Raw genomic sequence first — 27,105 nt, 5'->3', positions numbered from 1 at the left:
CAGCCTAGGTGGGCAAAGGGGCCCAAATTCCTTTTAGGAGGGCATTTTTAGACATTTGGATACTAGACTTCTTCTCACGCTTTGGGGCCCCTAAAATGCCAGGGCAGTATAAATACCCCACATGTGACCCCATTTTGGAAAGAAGACACCCCAAGGTATTCAATGAGGGGCATGGCGAGTTCATTGAAAAAAAAGTTAGCGGAAATTGATTTTTTTGATTTTGTTCTCACAAAGTCTCCCTTTCCGCTAACTTGGGACAAAAATTTCAATCTTTTATGGACTCAATATGCCCCTCAGCGAATACCTTGGGGTGTCTTCTTTCCAAAATGGTGTTATTTGTGGGGTGTTTGTACTGCCCTGGCATTTGAGGGTCTCCGCAATCATTACATGTATGCCCAGCATTAGGAGTTTCTGCTATTCTCCTTATATTGAGCATACAGGTAATAAGATTTTTTTTTTCCGTTCAGCCTCTGGGCTGAAAGAAAAAAATGAACGGCACAGATTTCTTCATTCGCATCGATCAATGTGGATGAAAAAATCTCTGCCAAAAAAAGAAAAAGGAGGGGAAAGGCGTCTGCCAGGACATAGGAGCTCCGCCCAACATCCATACCCACTTCAGCTCGTATGCCCTGGCAAACCAGATTTCTCCATTCACATCAATCGATGTGGATGAATAAATCCTTGCCGGGATTTTTTTTTTTATATATACAAAGTGTTTGCCAAAGTATATGAACACCGCCACCTCCTCAGCTCATATGCCTCGGCAAACATATCTTTTACTGCAGAGGAGAAATCTCGTCTTGCAGCGCCGCATACACCGACTTGCGTGTAATCTGACAGCAGCGCAATGCTTCTGTCCGAATGCACATCAGTGCTGCAGCTGGTCGATCGGTTGGTCCACCTGGAAGGTAAAAAAAACAAAACAAAAAAGAAAAAACCAGGCCGCAAAGCAATAACTTTATTAACTTTAGAACAGAACATATTAACTTTTTTAAACTTTTTTAACTTTTTTACTTACCGGTAATTTTTATTTTTTTTTACCTTTATAGAACAAACCTCTCCTTCCCCATGGGACAATGTGCAAAGCGCAAATCGCCCAAAGATGTGGCGAAGTACGTTATGCACTTTATCCCAGGTGAAAGGAGAGGTTTGCAGCAGCTGTGAGAGAAAGGGCCCTAATAGCCCTGTGTGCCTGTCCTGGTGAGATGTGATCCCTATGCTAGGTGTACCTGTGTGTGGTACTTCCGGAAACACTCTCCTAAGCATAGGGCAGGGTGGTCCGGACAGTCAGGACAGAAATAGCGGGTGTCACGCCTTATTCCACTCCTGCTACAGACACAACATTTTTTTCGGGGTGGCGGTTGGGTTGAGGTACCAGCAACGACACTGGGGAAATGTCGCTCGTGTAGACGGGTAACTACACTGGTGGATGGGGCCACGGAACCTCCTGGGTAAAGGAGGTTCTCGATGATCTCTTCCTGGAATTTGAGGAAGGATCGTGTTCTCCCAGCCTTACTGTAGAGAACAAAACTATTGTAGAGCGCCAATTGAATTAAATATACAGACACCTTCTTATACCAGCGTCTGGTTCTGCGGGAAACTAAATAGGGAGCCAACATCTGGTCATTGAAGTCCACCCCTCCCATGAGCAAATTATAGTCGTGGACTGAGAGGGGCTTTTCAATGACACGGGTTGCCCTTTGAATTTGTATTGTCGTGTCTGCGTGAATGGAGGAGAGCATGTAAGCGTCACGCTTGTCTCTCCATTTCACCGCGAGCAGTTCTTCGTTACACAAGGCAGCCCTCTCCCCCCTTGCAAGACAAGTGGTTACAAGCCGTTGGGGGAAGCCCACGCGACTAGTTCGCGCGGTGCCACAGGCGCAAATCCGTTCTAGAAACAAATGCCTAAAGAGGGCCACACTTGTGTAAAAATTGTCCACATAAAGATAGTACCCCTTGCCGAATAAGGGTGACACCAAGTCCCAGACTGTCTTCCCACTGCTCCCCAGGTAGTCAGGGCAACCGACCGGCTCCAGGGTCTGATCTTTTCCCTCATAGATCCGAAATTTGTGGGTATAGCCTGTGGCCCTTTCACAGAGCTTATACAATTTGACCCCATACCGGGCACGCTTGCTTGGGATGTATTGTTTGAAGCCAAGGCGCCCGGTAAAATGTATTAGGGACTCGTCTACGCAGATGTTTTGCTCAGGGGTATACAAATCTGCAAATTTCTGGTTGAAATGGTCTATGAGGGGCCGAATTTTGTGGAGCCGGTCAAAAGCTGGGTGGCCTCTGGGACGGGAGGTGGTGTTGTCGCTAAAGTGCAGGAAACGCAGGATGGCCTCAAATCGTGTCCTGGACATAGCAGCAGAGAACATGGGCATGTGATGAATTGGGTGCGTTGACCAATATGACCGCAATTCATGCTTTTTTGTCAGGCCCATGTTGAGGAGAAGGCCCAGAAAAATTTTAAGTTCGGAAACTTGGACTGGTTTCCACCGGAAAGGCTGGGCATAAAAGCTTCCCGGGTTTGCGGTTATAAATTGTGTGGCATATTGGTTGGTCTCTGCCACGACTAAGTCCAAGAGCTCCGCAGTCAAGAACAGCTCAAAAAATCCCAGGGCCGTACTGATCTGAGTCGTCTCAACCCGAACTCCAGACTGGGCGGTGAAAGGGGGAACTACTGGTGCGGCTGAAGTTGGTGACTGCCAATCAGGGTTTGCCAGCACCTCAGGGATTCTAGGGGCTCTACGGGCCTGTCTGTGCGGTGGCTGCGACGGGGTAACTAGTGCACGTGCCACCGTACCAGCTTCAACTGCCCTTCTGGTGCTCGCTACTTCACCAGGTTGTACGGCAGTGCTGGTACTAGGTCCAGGAAGGGCTGCGCTGCTGGTGTATGCCTCACCACGTGATCCGGCAGCGACAGCCCCACTCTGCTGCTCTTGAAGCGGATCCTGCATAACCTGTGGTCTAGCGACACGGGGCCGGGTCCGCCTGGTGCTGCCAGGGACCTCAACCTCCTCGTCCGAACTTTGGGTCAGAGAGCCACTGCTTTCTACAGGTTCATATTCTGACCCGCTAGATTCGTCAGATGAGGGTTCCCACTCCTCATCCGACTGGGTCAGAATCCTGTAGGCCTCTTCAGAAGAATACCCCCTGTTTGACATTTGGACTACTAAATTTAGGGGTATTCCCTGAGACTACCCAAGAAAAAAAGCAAGCCTGTCTTACAAAGGGGAGGCTAGCGAAGTACCGGAGGCCGCTGCGGTTGATAAAAAATATCAAAACTGATTTTTTTATCGCCGCAGAGCGTGTAAAGTGAATGTGCAGTGATCAAAAAATAATAATTTTTTGTCACTGCGGTGGGGCGGGCGTGGGTGAACGCACGTGTGGGCGACCGATCAGGCCTGATCGGGCAAACACTGCGTTTTGGGTGGAGGGGAAACTAAAGTGACACTAATACTATTATAGATCTGACCGTGATCAGTTTTGATCACTTACAGATACTATAAAAGTACAAATGCTGATTAGCGATACGCTAAACAGCGAATAAAAGTGACTGCGGTGCGGTGGGGTGGGCGCTAACTGATGCTAACTACCTAACCAAGGGGCCTAAACTATCCCTAAAACCTAACAGCCAATACTAGTGAAAAAAAAAAGTGTCAGTTTACACTGATCACTTTTTGTCTTTCACTAAGTGATTGACAGGGGGCGATCAAGGGGTTAATTTGGATGATGGGGGTGATGGATGGTGATCAGGGGCTAAGGGCAGTGTTTGGTGTGTACTTACAGTGATGTCTGCTTCTCTGCTGGATCCAACCGACGAAAAGGACCAGCAGAGGAGCAGAGAAGCCATATAACAGATCATATTTACTAATATGATCTGTTATCTGGCTTGTGATTCGATTTTTTAAAAATCAGCAACCTGCCAGCGACGATCATTGGCTGGCAGGTTGCTGATGCAATAGTCCTTTAACTTTTGCCGGCCCGCGATGCGCATGCGCGGGCCGGCTGTGACCGAAATCTCGCGTCTCGCGAGAGGACGCGCCGGCGCGTCCAGGAGGAATTAAACAACCACCTCCAGGACGCGTCTGTGCGTACAGCGGTCCGGAGGTGGTTAAAGGGGTTGTCTCATCTGAATCACGTAATATAGAACTAAGTTTCTGTCACTTGTACTTGTAATGATATACTGCCTGATACGGACGGTTAAAAAAAAAAAAAAAAAAAAAAAAAAAAAAGCTTTCATATATTTAAGATTGAAGAATAGAAAACAAGTAACTGGTGCCCTATGAGTTGAGCAATAAATTAGGCATTTGGAATTAATGTCCTGAGAAATAAAGCCAATCACCACTGTGATGTGTTATGTAACAGTGAGTGGCTTACAAAAATAATCAGGACAGAAGAGTAAGAACAACCAACTAATAGATACCGGCAAGTCTATGAGAGGCCACTGATGTTAACTAAAATGGCCACCTATGACTCTATTCCAACTAATAGCGTTGGATCTAGTCCCACAGTTGAAGTGCACATTATTTTGCATATATACTACCCAGGACTAAGAACTTAAAGGAACACCTATATATTGTTAGCACTGAATGTTCATAATCACCATTATCAGCTAACCATTTGGCCATTCCCCAAAGTTCCTGATAAAGCCCCTCACTGGTAAGAGACCAGAGTGATAATCTGGCCATAGCAGCCGATTTATGTATACAGCTGTCTGCAATGAGGGGTAAATATTAAACCACCACTACTGTTGTCAACTATTAGCTGATCACGCCTGACGCTTTTCCTGTGTCCCTGTAATATGGACACTTCTTCAGGAGCGTGGAAAAGCAACATAGGAAACGGGTAAGTAGAGACAACTTGATAGAAAGAGGGGAGGGGCTAAGTCTCCGTGTATCATCCCTGCTACCCGAGGTAGACTAATCCAAAGATTCAAAGTTCTTTTCTTCTCTAGACAGAGATAGTGTCCCCTTATGTTTTGTGTGGATTTTATATGGAACAGATTTTCACTATATTTTTATATTTTTTTAATAAGGCTATAACATTTAAAAAAATGTAGTTTGAATACTTTCTTAATCAACTGTATAAAGTTTTATTAAAATTATGTCATGTGATGTCTGTAACCTAAGTGCGACATTTTCAATGATTGATAAAGTGTCAAAGTAAGGAAATAGTTAAAACAAAAATTGAATTTAGTTTAATAAGAAAGTTTCTCTGGGATAACTATTAAATTAACTATCTAGTCTTACTTTTCAGCACGCAAATATGTTCAAAAACATTCTCTAAATGTCAGCCCTGAGCAACTCAGACTGCTTCAAAATTGTATTTTTCTCACCTACTTTAAACAGCATTTATCACAATCTGTTGTTTATTTTGTTTTGCCTCTTCCCTTTGGCACTTTTCTTCATGTAATTAAATAATCTTATTCTGCATTGTGCGATTATATCTTTAAATGTCATAAAAATGTCAGGACAAATTTATATTCACATACTGTATATATTAGCAAAGAATTTGTAAAAAGAAGAAAAACAATCAATAAAACTGCATGAGTGATATATGGATTAATCAATCAAAAGCCAAATACAGAATGACATTTCTGTCTATATGAGGAGCAACACAGAAAAAAACAAATATATCAAAATTTCGGTAAACATAAATATTAACTCTTTTGGTACAAACTTCCAAACCTATTTTGGTATTAAAATTCATAATAATTTTCTCATTGTTGTGTCTCTGCATTCAGACAGTCGTAAATATTAATTTTTCCAGTGATATAGCCATGTGAGGCTTTTTTTTACAAGCTGAGTTGTCTTTTCCAGTTGCACCATTTTGGGTACATATAGCTTAACTTCTTAAGTTGCTTTCATTTTGTTTATTTCTTGGCTGTAAAGATATTTTGTGTTTTATATGGTTGCTGCCTTACTAATCATGTTTTATATCTGAATTTCATAAGGGTTAAAAGGGGGGACATATTATTACATCAACTATGTCTGTGTTGTAAATGTATTTATTTATTTCATGCACTTATATAGCGCTGACATATTCCACAGCGCTTTACAGACATTAGAAACACACTGTCCCCAATGGGGCTCACAATGTAAGTAAGCTCTGCAACTGCTTTTCATTGAGGATCCTAGTATTGTTAGGGATATTTGGCTTGTAGGTGAAATTTCAGGATGAGCCTAAAATGCACTCTAACCTTTACATGTGAATTTAATGTGACCTTCACTAAACTTTTGAATGCATATGTCCAACTATTCAATGTTTCTGTACATTTTGCACAACTTGATGTTCTCTAACAAGGAGCTTAACAACAAAATTCACAACAGGTGTTTGATCCAAGAATCACCCAATACATTTCCTGGTTCAATTAGAATTGGTATTTAAACAGTCCTCCTCATCATGATGTTCACATTTTCACATCATAAGACCAAGATGACACCTAACAATTTATCAACAATACCTCGCCATTGCAAGGCTTTAATCTGGATGTTCTCAGAGCTTAGAATGTCACAGAGTGTCATCAGCAGGTTGCAATAGAGATATACACTCACCTAAAGAATTATTAGGAACACCATACTAATACGGTGTTGGACCCCCTTTTGCCTTCAGAACTGCCTTAATTCTACGTGGCATTGATTCAACAAGGTGCTGATAGCATTCTTTAGAAATGTTGGCCCATATTGATAGGATAGCATCTTGCAGTTGATGGAGATTTGAGGGATGCACATCCAGGGCACGAAGCTCCCGTTCCACCTCATCCCAAAGATGCTCTATTGGGTTGAGATCTGGTGACTGTGGGGGCCATTTTAGTACAGTGAACTCATTGTCATGTTCAAGAAACCAATTTGAAATGATTCGAGCTTTGTGACATGGTGCATTATCCTGCTGGAAGTAGCCATCAGAGGATGGATACATGTTCTCATTCTGTTTATGCCAAATTCGGACTCTACCATTTGAATGTCTCAACAGAAATCGAGACTCATCAGACCAGACAACAATTTTCCAGTCTTCAACAGTCCAATTTTGGTGAGCTCGTGCAAATCATAACCTCTTTTTCCTATTTGTAGTGGAGATGAGTGGTACCCGGTGGGGTCTTCTGCTGTTGTAGCCCATCCGCCTCAAGGTTGTGCATGTTGTGGCTTCACAAATGCTTTGCTGCATACCTCGGTTGTAACGAGTGGTTATTTCAGTCAACGTTGGTCTTCTATCAGCTTGAATCAGTCGGCCCATTCTCCTCTGACCTCTAGCATCCACAAGGCATTTTTGCCCACAGGACTTCCGAATACTGGATGTTTTTCCCTTTTCACACCATTCTTTGTAAACCCTAGAAATGGTTGTGCGTGAAAATCCCAGTAACTGAGCAGATTGTGAAATACTCAGACCGGCCCGTCTGGCACCAATAACCATGCCACGCTCAAAATTGCTTAAATCACCTTTCTTTCCCATTCTGACATTCAATTTGGAGTTCAGGAGATTCTCTTGACCAGGACTACTAAATGCATTGAAGCAACTGCCATGTGATCAGTTGACTAGATAATTGCATTAATGAGAAATAGAACAGGTGTTCCTAATAATTCTTTAGGTGAGTGTAGAGAGACTGGAAGAGTCACAGAAAGACATAGAAATGGATGAACCACACTGATGACCGCCTTATTGTAAACAATGCTCTGCGGAACTGGATGATGAATGTCACACAACTCCAGGCACATTTAAGGGAGGTGAGAGGCACCTAAGTGTCACGTCAGAAGATTCAAAACTGTTTACATCAGCATGATTTGCATGCTAGATGACCTGCAAGGGTACCTGACCACATGTGTAGAAAGGCTTATTCCGGTCCCCTATTCTGAAAAATCCTTTCATAGAATCTTGCACCTTTGTGAAACCTTTCCCATCAAGGTTCAGCTTGTTTGTGGTGGTACCTCAACTTCCTTCTAATCAATTCCTTGTAAACTATTAGCATGAAGTTATCAGTGGCTGCCATGTTACAGATATAGTACAGCTGTTGCTCATCATAGTTTATGTAAACCTGCTGGATCACCTCACACTTTTTCTTTGATCTAACAGTGCAGAGAGAGATAGAATGCTTGCTTGAGCTAGTGCTGAGGCTGCTGTAATCACAGAACTAAGTTATTAAAGTGATAATTTATAAAGATTTTACTTTTACCTTTATTGCTTCAATCTTTCTTTCTGGGTTGTGGTCATATGACCATGTTCATGCTGCTGTTTCTTATTTCCTGTGATGTTATGTCATTAGTGTGTGTAAAAGCAGCAATAAGGGCAATGATAGGGGAGTGCATATGTAACTAGCTGGTGGGAGGGAGCTATAAACTACCTAGTGGTGCTAAAGGAGAAGTGCATTATGGGTTTGGAAGGAAAACAAACTAGAAGGATTGGTTTTCTTGGTGAAAAAGGGTCACTAGTCTCCAAATTGAAAAATAAAACGTATGGGGAAGATATCCATAAGGCATGCAATAGCATGAGTATAAGTGCTAAAAACCATAGCAATTCTGGAAAACTCTATTAAGATCTCTCTATAGCTACACACTTAGTTTGAAACTGTCTGTTTAGTAAACATATTATTTTAGCTATATCCTTATATATTATTAGATGAGGGCATTTCAGAAATGTCTGCACTGAGTCCTATAAGCATGATTCTCTATTTGCAGTGGTTTGACTCTAAAGGGGACTCCTCTGATTAACTGTAGGTATATAATGGTGACTTTATTTTGGGATATTTAGAGTGTCTCATTTAAACAGGACCTGTTATTATCATTTTATAAGAATTCTGAAGCAACTTTTCTTAGAACTTTCAATTCTGTTACACCATTCTTCTGTCATTCCTACTAGAAATGTATGAATAAATAATTCTTCCCCCTTGGGGGGAAGGAGGTGTTCCATTAGACTGCCACTGTCTGATCAGTGTTGGCAAAGTCATACTTAGTAGGGTCATATAGTATCTCTTTAGGAAGGGGAATGGTAATACCTGACAATGAGGACTGCCACAAACCAGAGTTCTATAAAGATTATTTTATGGGGAATACAAGCATTTTCCAGGAGTGGTAACAAGTACTCTTAACCCCTTGATGCTGAAACTATTTTCATCTATTTAGGGTCCATTCACAAGTCCGTATGCTTTTTGCGGATCCGCAAATTGTGCAAAACACAGACATAGGCAATGTGCATTCAGCATTTTGCGGGTCGCACATCGCCGGCACTCTCATAGAAGATGCCTTTTCTTGTCCGCAATTGCAGACAAGAATAGGACATGTTCTATTTATTTGCGGAATGGAAGTGCGGATCTGCAAATGCGCATGCGGATAGCACAATCCAGCCCCATTAAAAATGAATGGGTCCGCACTTGTTCCGCAAAATTGCGGAAAGGATGCGGATCCATTTTGCGGATGTGTGAATGGACCCTTACTTTAGTTTGTTCTACCCGTCTTCCATGAGTCTTAACTTTTTGAGTTTTCTGGGCTTGCTTTTTGTGGGTCAAGTTGTATTTTTCAAAGACACTATTTAATTCATCATAATATGTACTGTAAAATGGAGAAAAAATCTTAATAGGTTAAATAAAATAAGTTCATATTTTTTTTTATTGTTCACTGTGAACTGAGAGACCTGGAAACCGCTGACATCACCGCCCCCCACGTGACTGCAGCTAAGGACTATTCGACCATCATAGAACTTTCATTTACCCGGTAACTGACTTTTGCTCTGCTTAACCCTGTTGTACCTATATCACCTGTATCTGTAACCTCAGACCACTGTATTTATTCTCTGTGTATATTGTGTTAAATCTAGTGTGCCCTTACGGCGATTAAATATAGAATTTAATCTTGTGCTATCTTGTATCTCGATCACGAATCCCCACATCCGTGTTTCGGCCTAGTTATAAACTACCGCGGGTTGGTTTCTCACCCTATATAATCCCGTTAGCGGACGGGGCTTATATCAAACGAGAAGCTGGTGGCAGTATACCCGGGCTGAGAAGGCGCTGTTTCATTGTGGCAGTGAAAAGGCCCTCTCAGCCTGTTGCCTCTCTGTGTCTATGTAAACGGTACCAAGCTGACCTTACCTGCTCCTCTGGAGGGTGTTACGTCACGCTTTGGTAACAAGTGACCATACCGCGTCACGTGAGCTCGACTTAGGTGACATCAAGCGGGAACGAGGCGTGGTATTCGTCACAGGGTTTATATAATGTATTAAATAACTTTTATTTTTTAGGGAGAAAATTAAAAAAACTGCAATTTTAACATAATTTTGTAGAATTTATTTTGTGTTCACTCTGTGGTATAAATAACATTATCATTTTATTCCATGATGATGGCAAATGTATTTACGTTTCATTATATAATACTACTTGCATAAAAAAAACACTTGTTTTTACAAAATAATATGCTTTTTGTCACTGCATTCCAAGACCCAGAACATTTCTTTCTCTGAAGACATACCTATATGAGGGCTAATACATTAGATTGCTCTGCAGTGATAATGGTTAGGATTTTTTTTCTCTTATACTGCAGGCTGCCAGCATCCCTACTGCCATGTCCTCCTCCAGCCTGGCTGAGATTACAGTGAGGTAAGGGAGGGGGCTGTTTTTAGCCTTTATATTTCAGGCTTTGTAGAAGATAAAGATATAACCACTGTCTAGAGCTGTAGCTCAGTGGTAAGACACTTGCTTTGCATTTAGTGTTCATGGGTTCAAAACCCCATATAGGCTATTAATAAAATTTATAAAAAAAAAAAAAGATATAACCACTGCAATTTCTTCATTACATAGCTAGCCCTGCTGCCAGATTTTTCCCTTATGATCAATGCATGATGCTGGTGTAAGGTATTGATGAGTGGCAGGGGCAATATTCGAATTCGCGAATATTCGCCATATATATTCGAGAATTCGCGAATTCATGATCTCCAGGCATTATTTTCTTAATTGCGAAAATTCGCATAAAATTCGCATGAACTAGTATTTTAAAAAAATCAAATATTCGCGATTATGAATATATTTTGCGATATTCTAAATATTCGTGAATTCTCGAAGTGCCGATATTCGCGATTAAAATTCGCAATTCGAAAATTCATGATCAACACTAGTGTAAGGCTTAGGAGATTTGGCATGTCACACGTCAGTTTGCGTGAGAATTGGCGTGTTTTCTTTATCAGGATGGCTGAAATGGCCTCCCCACGAACAAATGGATGAGTTGAGTATGTTTTGAGTAGTGAATCTAATTTTTCCTGAAATTCGGATCAAATTCCACTTTGTTAGCTTTGATTCGGTCAACACTACTTACAATGTGCATGTGGAGGTCCTCACAGTGGACCAAACTGCTTTTATGTGCTCAGGCACAGGAGGCAACACCCGAACACAGCCGCTGTAGAGTTAACAAGTGGTTTTTAGGCAAGTTATGTTTACTGGAATTTCTATACACCTCCTTCTCTCATCTGGTTTGATTTCTGTAGGTGTTCTGGCATGGGTGATACCAGGTCCAGGATAAGCTACAGTGTGAGCAAGACACATGTTTTCTGCTGCCCTTACTAACACTAGACTAGACTCTAAATTAACTACACTGCCCTGTCTTCCTCTCTTTATATAGAGGGTGACCCAAGCCCCATCTATGTTGATTATAAATATGGCCTGTTGTTACTACATGCATACATTTACAATAAAGGCAAACATCAAACAGAAATATATTGCTTGCAGTTTGTAGTATACTGAGACACTGGAGAAGGATGCTGCGTATACATATGCAGGTTTGACTACGTATAGTAAGCAAATAGGTGTCTATGTAATTGGCATGCATGCTCATAGGTTACAGTTCTGTGTGCCTATGATGTCATGTATGTATATCTGATTAATACTTTATTAATTTGTTCAGCCTTTAGCATAATTTTCTACTGTAGTAACAGGGCCACTGTAGATGTGGTATGACGCCACATCGGATAGGGGACGCCACACATCTGCAGTGGCCCTTTACCCTCTTCTACAATACCCACATCCCTTTGGGTGAATATCACAGGAAGTGCGACCTTACACCCCCTCAGGACGACTATTCTAGGATTGGACTATCCCATGTATTTGTCCCCTGATGAGTTTTTGGGCTATATAAATAAATTAAACGCGTAGGGACAACATTTTTTCATTCTATCTGAGCACCTCTAATTAGGTTTCTTTAGCACCCTTTTAATCAGATGGTTAGGGGTCTATCTTTTTACTGTCCTCTGTAACATTACACACTATTAAAATAGATGATTAGGGGGCAACATGTTTGTGGATTGAATGCAACTGGCGCCAAAGTCATCTGTGTGTGAGGAAGAGATTTATTTGGTGTGGATGCTGGTTTTGTCTACCTTTACCTACACATCCATTTGGGTAAGCGGAGTATATACATTACAGTATACCTATCTACACTCACCTAAAGAATTATTAGGAACACCATACTAATACGGTGTTGGACCCCCTTTTGCCTTCAGAACTGCCTTAATTCTACGTGGCATTGATTCAACAAGGTGCTGATAGCATTCTTTAGAAATGTTGGCCCATATTGATAGGATAGCATCTTGCAGTTGATGGAGATTTGAGGGATGCACATCCAGGGCACAAAGCTTCCGTTCCACCACATCCCAAAGATGCTCTATTGGGTTGAGATCTGGTGACTGTGGGTGCCATTTTAGTACAGTGAACTCATTGTCATGTTCAAGAAACCAATTGGAAATGATTCGAGCTTTGTGACATGGTGCATTATCCTGCTGGAAGTAGCCATCAGAGGATGGATACATGTTCTCATTCTGTTTACGCCAAATTCGGACTCTACCATTTGAATGTCTCAACAGAAATCGAGACTCATCAGACCAGGCAACATTTTTCCAGTCTTCAACAGTCCAATTTTGGTGAGCTCGTGCAAATTGTAGCCTCTTTTTCCTATTTGTAGTGGAGATGAGTGGTACCCGGTGGGGTCTTCAGCTGTTGTAGCCCATCCGCCTCAAGGTTGTGCGTGTTGTGGCTTGACAAATGCTTTGCTGCATACCTCAGTTGTAACGAGTTGTTATTTCAGTCAACGTTGCTCTTCTATCAGCTTGAATCAGTCGGCCCATTCTCCTCTGACCTCTAGCATCCACAAGGCATTTTTGCCCACAGGACTGCCGCATACTGGATGTTTTTCCCCTTTCACACCATTCTTTGTAAACCCTAGAAATGGTTGTGCGTGAAAATCCCAGTAACTGAGCAGATTGTGAAATACTCAGACCGGCCCGTCTGGCACCAACAACCATGCCACGCTCAAAATTGCTTAAATCACCTTTCTTTCCCATTCTGACATTTAGTTTGAAGTTCAGGAGATTGTCTTGGCCAGGACCACCCCCCTAAATGCATTGAAGCAACTGCCATGTGATTGGTTGACTAGATAATTGCATTAATGAGAAATAGAACAGGTGTTCCTAATAATTCTTTAGGTGAGTGTATATACATGGGTCCGACATGGACTTTGTGATGCTTATTGTTTGATTAATGTGGCCTCATGTTTACAATTTGGGCCATTTGACTTTTTAGATTCATTATTAAAAGTTATATTTTACTACTGCCCTTTTAGATTTAGTTTTTTGCATATGGTGGTAGCCTTGTAGGACAGTATCTTTGACCTATGAGTGGCAACAGCTCGTGCGGTGGCTGTATTTATTATTTTATAGTTTTTACACCTCACATGAAGAAGTTATATAAGAAGAGCACACCACACCACCTAACCTTTATTTTTGCCTGAAAAACTTTAAGGACTTGCTTATTTTTATTTATGTAACAATAACTTGTGTCAACATAGATGTAAGAATTATTACATATTTAAGTTGTATTTACAGTGAGAAAGTCCAGTAAATGTTTGGCTTCATAACAACCATACCTTTCTTATATTCATGGCAATTCTTTGCACAGTCTATAGTACAATACCGCAACAGTTGATTATCTGAATGATTGTTAGGCTTATTTTAAATGCATTTCAACTGAATATGAAGAGCTGGAGAAAATCCTAAGAACTCCTGAATAAAGTTAACTAATAAAAAATGCATTTGTCAAGAGAAAACCTTATTTTTTTCATGTATTTGTATCCACACCACTGGTAAATACATTGTTATAAAGAGCTAAAAAATGAATGAGAAAAACAAGATGTACCCAAAGAAGTGCTCTGGAATTTTAACAAGTTATTATAATAGCAAACTATGAAATATTAAAATCAGGAACTTGAATGAATATTTGGAATGCTGCATACATGACTAGTTAATAGTAGCTTTAATGCAAGATACACTCTCAAATTCTGTCATCAATATATTTCCTGTGGTGTATAAGGATAAAACCTTCAGACGGTCTCCAGAGTTCTGACTACCAAAGTAGGTCCTGAGAACTTCATTGCAGAGCTAAGCTTCTTGTCTGTATCAGAGAGCAGAGTTGAATCTCATTAGCCTACAATAAATAAAGGTTAAAAGAACATGAAAAAGAAAGTAACTATATAAAGTTTAGGACTGGAGATTAGTGAAACAGTTCTAAACAAATTGAAATAGTTTTTTTCCCCAAATATTTAACCCTTTCGTGACCAAGGGTCATTGATGCCCTAATGTCCAGGTCAAAATTTACAAATCTGACATGCGTCACTTTATGTGGTAATAGCTTTGGAACACTTTTACTTATCCAAACCATTCTGAGATTGTTTTCTCGTGACATATTGTACTTCATGATAGTCATATATTTGAGTCAATATATTTCACCTTTATTTATGAAAAAATCCAAAATGTACCCAAAATTTTAAAAAATTCACAATTTTACAAATTTCAATTTCTCTGCTTCTAAAACAGAAAGTCATATCTAATAAAATATTTATTACTTAACATTTCCCATATGTCTACTTTATGTTGGCATCATTTTGGAAATGTCATTTTATTTTTTTAGGACGTTAGAAGGCTTAGAAGTTTAGAAGCAATTCTTAAAATTTTTAAGAAAATTTCCAAAACCCACTTTATAAGGACCAGTTCAGGTCTGAAGTCACTTTGTGGGGCCTACATAGTGGATACCCCCATAAATGACCCCATTGCAAAAACTACACCCCTCAAGTTACTCAAAACTGATTTTACAAACTTTTTTAACCCTTTAGGTGTTCCACAAGAATTAAAGGAAAATGGAGATGAAATTTCTAAATTTCACATTTTTGGCAGATTTTCCATTTTATTGCATTTTTTTATTTAACACATTGAGGGTTAACAGCCAAACAAAACTCAATATTTATTACCCTGATTCCGCGGTTTACAGAAACACCCCACATGTGGTCGTAAACTGCTGTACGGGCACACGGCAGGGCGCAGAAGGAAAGGAATGCCATACGGTTTTTGGAAGGCAGATTTTGCTGGATTGGTTTTCTGAACGCCATATGTTTTTTATTTTTCTGCCGATCGTCTTGTGCAAGGGCTCGTTTTTTGCAGAAAGTGTTGAGGTTTTAATTGGTACCATTTTTGGGTACATAGGATTTTTTGATCATTCATTATTACACTTTATATGGCAAGGTGACCAAAAAATTGGCTGTTTTGGAACAGCTTTCATTTATTTATTTTTACAGCGTTCATCTGAGGAGTTAGGTCATGTGATAGTTTTATAGAGAAGATCGTTACGGACGTGGCAATACCTAATATGTATACTTTTTCTTATTTATTTAAGTTTTACACAATAATAGCATTTCTGAAACCAAAAAAATTATGTTTTAGTGTCTCCATAGTCTGAGAGCCATAGCTTTTATATTTTTTGGGCGATTGTCTTAAATAGGGTATCATGTTTTGCGGGATGAGGTGACGGTTTAATTGGTACTATTTTGGGGGTCATAAGCCTTTTTTATCGCTTGCTGTTGCACTATTTGTGATGTAAGGTGACAAAAATAGCTTTTTTTGGCACAGTTTTTTTTATTTTTTTTTAATAGTGTTTATCGGACTGGGTCTATCATGTGATATATTTATAGAGACGGTCGTTACGGACGCGGTGACACCTAATTTGTGTATTTTATTTTTTTATTTTTTTTTATAGGAAAAGGCAATTTCTTTTTTTAATTTACATTTTTATTTATTTATTTTTCATTTTTATTATTTTCACTTTCCTTTTTTATCAAGTCCCTCTTGGATCATGAAGATCCAATGGGGCTGATGGCTGTACTATACTTTGCAATGCTCTTGCATTGCAAAGTATAATACTATTAGATGCCCTGTAGGTGGCAGCACCAGATGCCTTTGCCATGGCAACCGGACGCCTTTGCAAAGCGTCCGGTTGCCATGGCAACCATCGGGCGCTGCTATCAGCGCTGCAGCCCCGATGGTTCAGAGAGGGAGCTCCCTCCCTCTATTAACCCCATGGATGCTGCAACCGCAGCATCTATGGGGTTACAGCAGAGTGTCAGCATAGAGCTGACACTCGCTGCTGATGGCGGCGGCTCAGGAATGGAGCCGCCGCCATCACACACAGCGGGGGCACAGGATCGGGGGCAGCGCTGGAATGGGGGGGGGGGTTGTATTGGGGTACGGCGGCTAACCTTGAGGGTGAGGGAGGCTGGGGCAGGAGGGGCGGGGAGACAGCATGGGGCGGACCGCATCAGGGAGGGACTACATAAATATGGACGGGGAAACTACTTCATCAGGGGCAGGCGCGCACAGGGGGGTGTTGGAGGAGCACAGATCGGGGGGCACAGGAAAGGGGCACAGATTGGGGGCCACAGAGACACTACCTGATTTCAGGCTGTGATCTGCAGAGCGCAGATCAGAGCCTGAAACCGGCATTTTTTCCACTGCCGCGATCCGATTGGTTAGTCTGCACAGACTAACCAATCGGATCGATTGTCGGCAAGGGGCCACTCTGATTGGTCCCTTGCCGGCATTACTGAACTGTATGCTGTCCGTGACAGCAGCAGTGCGGGGGCAGAAGCTTTAATCCAAGCGCTTTGCAGCGCTTGGATTAAAGAACTGTCTTGACGTTTATAGACGTGATAGCTGCACGGGGCATGTGCAGCTATCACGTATATATACAGATTGCAGTCGGGAAAGGGTTAAACTCCAAATAAATCTTCAGTTTTGGCAATTTGATTCAGATGAATCAAGCAAACCAACACCTGTTGTTTCACATAGCAAATACAGTATATTAGGAAAGAAAACAAAGCCGGGAATATAAAGATACAGTTGCAAATAAAACTATGTAAACCCTTTGGAATGATATGGATTTCTGCACAAATTGGTCATAAAATGTGATCTGATCTTCATCTAAGTCACAACAATAGACAATCACAGTCTGCTTAAACTAATAACACACAAAGAATTAAATGCTACCATGTTTTTATTGAACACACCATGTAAACATTCACAGTGCAGGTGGAAAAAGTATGTGAACCCTTGGATTTAATAACTGTTTGAACCTCCTTTGGCAGCAATAACTTCAACCAAACGTTTCCTGTAGTTGCAGATCAGACGTGCACAATGGTCAGGAGTAATTCTTGACCATTCCTCTTTACAGAACTGTTTCAGTTCAGCAATATTCTTGGGATGTCCAGTGTGAATCACTTTCTTGAGGTCATGCCACAGCATCTCAATCGGGTTGAGGTCAGGACTCTGACTGGGCCACTCCAGAAGGTGTATTTTCTTCTGTTTAAGCCATTGCGTTGTTGATTCACTTCTATGCTTTGGGTCATTGTCCTGTTGCAACACCCATCTTCTGTTGAGCTTCAGCTGGTGGACAGATGGCCTTAAGTTCTCCTACAAAATGTCTTGATAAACTTGGGAATTCATTTTTCCTTCGATAATAGCAATCCGTCCAGGCCCTGACGCAGCAAAGCAGCCCCAAACCATGATGCCCCCACCACCATACTTCACAGTTGGGATGAGGTTTTGATGTTGGTGTGTTGTGCCTCTTTCTCTACACAGAGTGTTGTGTGTTTCTTCCAAACAACTCAACTTTGGTTTTATCTGTCCACAGAATATTTTGCCAGTACTGCTGTGGAACATCCAGGTGCTCTTGTGCAAACTGTAAATGTGCATGTGCAGCAGTCTTTAGCTGACACTCTAGTATTCTTCTTCACCTCATTGAGCAGTCTGCGCTGTGCTCTTGCAGTCATCTTTACAGGTCAGCCACTCCTAGGGAGAGTAGCAGCAGCGCTGAACTTTCTCCATTTATAGACAATTTGTCTTACCGTGGCCTGATGAACAGCAAGGCTTTTGGAGATACTTTTATAAACCTTTCCAGCCTTATGCAAGTCAATAATTCTTAATCTTAGGTCTTCTGAGAGCTCTTTTGTGTGAGGCATCATTCACATCAGGCAATGCTTCTTGTGAAAAGCAAACCCAGAACTTGTGTATGTTTTTTATAGAGCAGGGCAACTGTAACCAACACCTCCAATCTCATCTCATTGATTGGACTCCAGTTGGCTGACACCTCACTCCAATTAAATCTTGAAGATGTCATTAGTCTAGGGGTTCACATACTTTTTCCACCTGCACTGTGAATGTTTACATGGTTTGTTCAATAAAAACATGGTAACATTTAATTCTTTGTGTGTTATTAGTTTAAGCAGACTGTGATTGTCTATTGTTGTGACTTAGATGAAGATCAGATCACATTTTGTGACCAATTTGTGCAGAAATCCATATCATTCCAAAAGGTTCACATACTTTTTCTTGCAACTATATATAGATTTTTTTTTATGTGCAGGTGCCAGCAATAGAGATGTCGCGAACATAAAATTTTCCGCTCGCGAATGGCGAACGCAAATTTTCTCAAATGTTCGCGAACGGGCGAACCGCCATAGACTTCAATAGGCAGTCGAATTTTAAAACCCACAGGGACTCTTTCTGGCCACAATAGTGATGGAAAAGTTGTTTCAAGGGGACTAACACCTGGACTGTGGCATGCCGGAGGGGAATCCATGGCAAAACCCCCATGGAAAATTACATAGTTGACGCAGAGTCTGGTTTTAATCCATCATGGGCATAAATAACCTAACATTCTTAAATTGTTTGGAATAACGTGCTTTAAAACATCAGGTATGATGTTGTATCGATCAGGTAGTGTAAGGGTTACGCCCGCTTCACAATGACAGACCAAACTCCCCGTTTAACGCACCGCAAACAGTCCATTTGCACAACCGCAAGCTCCCCATTTGCACAAGGTTGGATACCAAGCTAGCCATGTCCCGTTCCTTGTCCTCACTGATGTCATTGAAGGTTTCTTCCTCCACCCAGCCACATACAACACCAAGGGTCCCCGAAAGGTGACAACAAGCCCCCTGGGACACCTGCTGTGTTTGGTCTTCCACCTCCTCAAAGCCACCTTCCTCCTCTGACTCCTCTTTTTCAGACTCCTCTCTCTGCGTTGCCTCTCTCTGCGTTATTATAAGGTGTGTTAAGTAGTACTATTCCTATCAGTTTAATTCCTGTTACGTCCCCTATCAGGGGATGTGTATATGGAATCAATTTTAGGGACCGGGAGATGGAAAAAGATGCTTGGTCTGTCCTCCTACTTCCAATTTGGGGCACTGCGCGTGCAATCTAATGTGCCACCAGATAGGAGTGCTGTGTTAAGTAGTACTATTCCTATCAGTTTAATCCCTGTTACGTCCCCTATCAGGGGACGTGTATGGAATAGATTTTAGACAACCGCAAAGAGTAGTCAATAGTTGACACACTCATGACATAAATTTTATAACTCTATGCATCAATCTTGGTGTAGTTATGACTGTGCTCGTGCGCACGTTTGGGAGATTGCAGGCGATGGTTTTTTTTTAAAGCCTATGGTCGTGCTGAGGTAGTTCAGTGACAGTTAAGTGACCCAGAAAACAATGATTCTGCAGTGTGGGCCCATTGCTGGCCTAGTATGCTTTAATGATCACCTTAGATGATCACAAAGAAAATTTATGTTTTTTCTATGCAAAATTATCCAGCCGATCGCTTTTGGTCTGTTCACAATGAAGCAACGACCTTATCATCTGGGGTGTGCCAACATTGCCATTGCCAACACACTCATAGAGGTGGTCGCTTCAATGTGATACGCAAGCCCCTTCACCACAACAAGGTAACGATCACGAAGGGGAATTGACACATGTATGTGCCTTATTTTTTGTTTGGTTTATGAAGCCACAGTGCAGCACCAGAAGCCAGAAAAATTAGGCATGTACACATGCCTGAAAAATTAGGTATTGTTGCAGCCGCTGCTGTAACAGCGGCCAGAAAGATTGATGTTTGTTTCCCAGGCAGAAAGTGCCCTAAAACATTACGGCTTGAACCCTAGTTGGTGGCGGATAAGTCAAGCAAGTCATCCGGCATTCAGAGATAAAATACAGCAGCGTGTGGACCATTTTTAGCCCAAGGCAGCTCATCTCATCAGGCTTTTTTTAGTAGAATGTATCGCCCACTGTCAGTCCCTTCGGGATCCATCCCTCATTCATCTTAATAAAGGTGAGGTAATCTAGACTTTTTTGACCTAGGCGACTTCTCTTCTCAGTGACAATACCTCCTGCTGCACTGAAGGTCCTTTCTGACAGGACACTTGAAGCGGGGCAGGCCAGAAGTTCTATCGCAAATTGGGATAGCTCAGGCCACAGGTCAAGCCTGCACACCCAGTAGTCAAGGGGTTCATCGCTCCTCAGACCGTCGATATCTGCAGTTAAGGCGAGGTAGTCTGCTACCTGTCGGTCGAGTCGTTCTCTGAGGGTGGACCCCGAAGCGCTGTGGCGATGCGTAGGACTTAAAAAGCTCCGCATGTCCTCCATCAACAACACGTCTGTAAAGCGTCCTGTCCTTGCCGGCGTGGTTGTGCGAGGAGGAGGATTACTTTCACCTCTTCTCCTGTTAGATTCCCGTTGTGCTATGACATCACCCTTATATACTGTGTAAAGCATAATTTTTAATTTATTTTGGAACTGCTGCATCCTTTCCGACTTGCGGTAATTCTGTAACATTTCAGGCACTTTCTGCTTATACCAGGGGTCTAGTAGCATGGACACCCAGTACAGGTCGTTCTCCTTTAGCCTTTTTATACGAGGGTCCCTCAACAGGCACGACAGCATGAAAGACCCCATTTGCACAAGGTTGGATGCCGAGCTACTCATGTCCCGTTCCTCATCCTCAGTGATCTCACTGAAGGTATGTTCTTCCCCCCAGCCACGTACAACACCACGGGTACCAGATAGGTGACAACGAGCACCCTGGGATGCCTGTTGTGGTTGGTCTTCCTACTCCTCCTCAAAGCCACATTCCTCCTCTGACTCCTCTTCCTCACAATCTTCTTCCAGCGTTGCCGCAGGTCCAGCAAGCGATGCTGATAAGGCTGTTTCTGATGGTGATGGTGACCACAACTCTTCCTCTTCCTCTTCACGCTCATCTACGGCCTGATCCAGCACGCTCCAGGAAGAAAACAAATGGTATGATGTCGCTGATGGTGCCTTCGGTGCGACTAACTAGGTTTGTAACCTCCTCAAAAGGACGCATGAGCCTACAGGCATTTTCTTGTTGGAGCAAGCGGTCGAACATTAGGAGTGTTGAATTCCAACGTGACGGGCTGTCGCAAATCAAGCGCCTCACTGGCATGTTGTTTCGCCGCTGGATATCTGAAAAGTGCGCCATGGCCGTGTAGGAACGCCTGAAATGGCCACACACCTTCCTGGCCTGCTTCAGGACATCCTGTAAGCCTGGGTACTTATGCACAAAGCGTTGTACAATCAGATTACACACATGTGCCATGCACTGCACATGTGTCAACTTGCCCAAATTCAATGCCGCCAACAAATTGCTTCCGTTGTCACACACCACTTTGACGATCTCCAGTTGGTGCGGAGTCAGCCACTGATCCACCTGTGCGTTCAGGGCGGACAGGAGTGCTGGTCCGGTGTGACTCTCTGCTTTCAGGCAAGTCAACCCAAAGACGGCGTGACACTGCCGTATCCGGGATGTGGAATAGCCCCTGGGGAGCTGGGGGGGTGCCGTTGATGTGGAGCAAGATGCAGCAGCAGAAGAGGTTATGGAAAAGGATGGAGTAGGAGGAGTAGAGGAGGTGGCAGCAGGCCTGCCTGCAAGTCGTAGCGGTGTCACCAACTCCTCTGCAGAGCCACGCATTCCATGCTTGGCAGCCGTCAGCAGGTTTACCCAATGCGCAGTGTAGGTGATATACCTGCTCTGACCGTGCTTTGCAGACCAGGTATCAGTGGTCAGATGGACCCTTGCCCCAACACTGTGTGCCGGACATGCCATTACTTCCTTTTGCACAATCGAGTACAGGTTGGGGATTGCCTTTTGTGCAAAGAAATTTCGGCCGGGTACCTTCCACTGTGGTGTCCCAATAGCTACAAATTTTTTGAAGGCCTCAGACTCCACCAGCTTGTATGGTAAAAGCTGGCGGGCTAAGAGTTCAGACAAGGCAGCTGTCAGACGCCGGGCAAGGGGGTGACTTTGCGACATTGGCTTCTTATGCTCAAACATGTCCTTGACAGACACCTGACTGTGGGCAGATGAGCAGGAACTGCTCAAGGCGAGAGACAGAGTGGCAGATGGTTGAGAGGGGGCAAGGAGGACAGCAGTGGTTGATGTAGCTGAAGATGCTGGACCAGGAGGAGGGTGGCGACTTTGAGTTTGTGCCCTGCTTGTACTCATGTGTTGATCCCATAGGCGTTTGTGATGTGCGATCATGTGCCTTCGCAAAGAAGTTGTACCTAGGTGGGTGTTGGACTTTCCATAACTCAGTTTCTTTTGGCACAGGTTGCAAATGGCATCGCTGTTGTCAGAGGCAGACACACAAAAAAAATGCCACACTACTGAGCTCTGCAATGACAGCATTCTGGTGGTGGCAACAGCATGCGTTGATTGGCGTACTGTCTGGCTGAACCCGGGTGCCGATGCATGCTGTCTGACTGTGCCACTAGCTCCTTGCGACGACCTCCCCCTGCTTCCAACTCGTCTCCTCCTCCTCTCTGTCTCCCCATCTGAACGTTCCCCCTGTTCTTCTTCTCTTCTAGTGGACACCCACGTGACATCCACGGACACATCGTCATCATTAACCGCTTCACTTGTATCTGACAACTCAGCAAAGGAAGCAGCAGCGGGTACAACATCATCATCATCATCACACCGTACGTCCATGTGTGTAATGCTGCCTGACTGAGACATATCCCTGTTATCTACATCCTCTGGCAATAATGGTTGTGCATCACTCATTTCTTCTAACTGATGTGTAAATAACTCCTCTGACAGATCAAGTGAAGTGGCTGTGGTGCTAATGTTGGAGGTGGCGGCAGGCGGGCGGTAGCTAAGCTGGAGGAGGATGGTGCGTCAAGGTTCCGAGCGGAAGCTGTAGAAGATTGGGTGTCCTGTGTTAGCCAGTCAACTATGTCCTCAGAACTTTTTGAGTTCAGGGTACATGGCCTCTGAACACTGGGCATTATTCTAGGGCCAAAGGGAATCACAGCAGCACGACCAACGACGGCCTGCCTTTGCCTGTCTTTTTTTTTTTTCGATTAGTGGTACTATGTGTGCAAGCTACTGTGACACCAGATATGAGTGGCACTGTGCACTGGCAGAAGTTGGCAGAGTAGACGCTGTAGGCCTGACACACACGCTTGCAGACAACTAACTGCTATTCAATCTATTACAGTCAAAATTGTATTTTTTTTTCAAATGTACACTACTGTTACACCAGATATGAGTTGCACTGGTGTGACACTGTGCCCTGGCAGGCCCTGAAACGCACACGCGTGCAGGCAACTGACTGCTATTATATTACAGTCAAAAAAGATATATTTTTTTTTAAATGCAAGCTACTGTGACACCAGATATGAGTGGTGGCACTGGGCAAATGGGCACAGTATACGCTGTGAGCCTGACACACACGCTGGCAGGCAGGCAACTGCAATTAGATTACACAGGAAAAAAAAAAAGCAGACTGATGTTCTAGCCCTAAAAAGGGCTTTTTGGGGTGCTGTCCTTACAGCAGAGATCAGATGAGTCTTTCAGGACTGTAGTGGACACTGAATACACTAGCCTAGCTATCGATTTCCCTATTAAATCAGCAGCAGCTACACTGTCCCTCCTCTCACTAAGACTGCAGCTTCCGAATGAATCTAAAATGGATGCTGTCCAGGAGGTGGGAGGGTCTGGGAGGGAGGGTATGATGCTGATTGGCTGGAATGTGTCTGCTGACTGTGAGGTACAGGGTCAAAGTTTACTCAATGATGACGAATAGGGGGCGGACCGAACATCGCATATGTTTGCCCGCCGCTGCGAACGCGAACAAGCTATGTTCGCCGGGAACTATTCACAGGCGAACTATTCGGGACATCTCTAGCCAGCAATATATTTTTCCAAAAACCTGTTGCAAAGCTTCTACAGTAAAAAGTGTGCAGCAAGCATACAGTGGGATGCGAAAGTTTGGGCAACCTTGTTAATCGTCATGATTTTCCTGTATAAATCGTTGGTTGTTACGATAAAAAATGTCAGTTAAATAGATCATATAGGAGACACACACAGTGATCTTTGAGAAGTGAAATGAAGTTTATTGGATTTACAGAAAGTGTGCTATAATTGTTTAAACAAAATTAGGCAGGTGCATAAATTTGGGCACTGTTGTCATTTTATTGATTCCAAAACCTTTAGCACTAATTATTGGAACTCAAATTGGCTTGGTAAGCCCAGTGACCCCTTACCTACATACACAGGTGAATCCAATTATGAGAAAGAGTATTTAAGGGGGTCAATTGTAAGTTTCCCTCCTCTTTTAATTTTCTCTGAAGAGTAGCAACATGGGGGTCTCAAAACAACTCTCAAATGACCTGAAGACAAAGATTGTTCACCATCATAGTTTAGGGGAAGGATACAGAAAGCTGTCTCAGAGATTTAAGCTGTCTGTTTCCACAGTTAGGAACATATTGAGGAAATGGAAAACCACAGGCTCAGTTCAAGTTAAGGCTCGAAGTGGCAGACCAAGAAAAATCTCGGATAAACAGAAGCGACAAATGGTGAGAACAGTCAGAGTCAACCCACAGACCAGCACCAAAGACCTACAACATCATCTTGCTGCAGATGGAGTCACTGTGCATCGTTCAACCATTCGGCGCACTTTACACAAGGAGATGCTGTATGCGAGAATGATGCAGAGGAAGGCTTTTCTCCGCCCATTGGACAAAAAGTGCCACTTGAGGTGGGCTAAAGCACATTTGGACAAGCCAGCTTCATTTTGGAATAAGGTGCTGTGGACTGATGAAACTAAAATTGAGTTATTTGGCCATAACAAAGGGCGTTATGCATGGAGGAAAAAGAACACAGCATTCCAAGAAAAACACCTGCTACCTACAGTAAAATATGGTGGTGGTTCCATCATGCTGTGGGGCTGTGTGGCCAGTGCAGGGACTGGGAATCTTGTCAAAGTTGAGGGACGCATGGATTCCACTCAGTATCAGCAGATTCTGGAGACCAATGTCCAGGAATCAGTGACAAAGCTGAAGCTGCGCCGGGGCTGGATCTTTCAACAAGACAACGACCCTAAACACTGCTCAAAATCCACTAAGGCATTTATGCAGAGGAACAAGTACAATGTTCTGGAATGGCCATCTCAGTCCCCAGACCTGAATATAATTGAAAATCTCTGGTGTGACTTAAAGAGAGCTGTCCATGCTCGGAAGCCATCAAACCTGAATGAACTAAAGATGTTTTGTAAAGAGGAATGGTCCAAAATACCTTCAACCAGAATCCAGACTCTCATTGGAACCTACAGGAAGCGTTTATAGGCTGTAATTTCTGCAAAAGGAGGATTTACTAAATATTGATTTCATTTCTTTTTTGTGGTGCCCAAATTTATGCACCCGCCTAATTTTGTTTAAACATTTATAGCACACTTTCTGTAAATCCAATAAACTTCCTTTCACTTCTCAAATATCACTGTGTTTGTCTCCTATATGATATATTTAACTGACATTTTTTATCGTAACAACCAATGATTTATACAGGAAAATCATGACGATTAACAAGGTTGCTCAAACTTTCGCATCCCACTGTATTTCCAGCATCTCCAGCAGTGTATATTTTGCTTTAGACATTGCACAATTGTGCCTTAAAAAAGAAAAAGCCTGTTACAAATTTTATACAGTTCATAAGTATACAAATAAATCTATTTTCTAGTTTCAGTGACAGTGTATAAATTGCACATGTACAATTGTGCCTTTTTTTCCTCAAAAGTCTGTTGCAAATTTTCTATAGTTGACAGGTGTACAAATAAGAATATTTTATTGTGTCAAAAATAAGGTAGATTTTAGTTACAGAGGTTGTCTAATAGTGTATTTTTTTCCCAGAAATCTATTGCAAAGTTTCCTCATCTATTTGCAGATTTGTACCTATGAAACTTGCTGACTGTTACCTATGAAACTCTTACATGTGCACTTGGCAGCTGAAGAAAACTTTGTTGGCCCCATGGTCATATATCTGTCCACATTACTGAGAAAAATGAAGTTTTAATGCATGCAAATGAACCTCTAGGGGCATTGCTGTTACTCCTAGTGGATACGCTCTCTCTGTAACTACCCCAACCCCTGCATTATGATTGACTGGCCCAGACAGTGTAAACGTGATCACACCTGGCCCTGAATTCTCCTTAACCATTTCACATCTGGGCCATTTACCCCTTCCTGACCAGGCTTAATATTGCAAATCTGACATGTATCATTTTATGTGGTAATAACTTTAGAACGTTTTTACTTATTGTTTTATCGTGTTTTATATTGTTGTTTTATCAGTGGTAAATTTGAGTCGACATATTTCACCTTTATTTATAAAATAATCAAAATTTTACCAAAAATGTAGAAAAATTAGTAATTTTCTAAATTTTTATTTATCTGCTTTTAAAACAGAAGGTGATGCGGTACCTTATAAAATATTTATTACTTAACATTCCCCATATGTCTACTTTATGTTGGCATCACTTTGTTAATGTCATTTTATTTTTTTAAGATGTTTGAAGGCTTAGAAATTTAGAAGCAGTTCCTAAATTTTTAAGAAAATTTCCAAAACCCACTTTTTAACAACCAGTTCAGGTCTGAAGAAACTTTGTGGGGCTTACATAGT

Source organism: Bufo bufo, chromosome 2 (genome assembly GCF_905171765.1).
Source record: "Bufo bufo chromosome 2, aBufBuf1.1, whole genome shotgun sequence".
Lineage (NCBI taxonomy): Eukaryota > Metazoa > Chordata > Amphibia > Anura > Bufonidae > Bufo > Bufo bufo.
The sequence above is the reverse complement of the archived record's forward strand: the minus strand, read 5'-3'. Positions refer to the sequence as shown.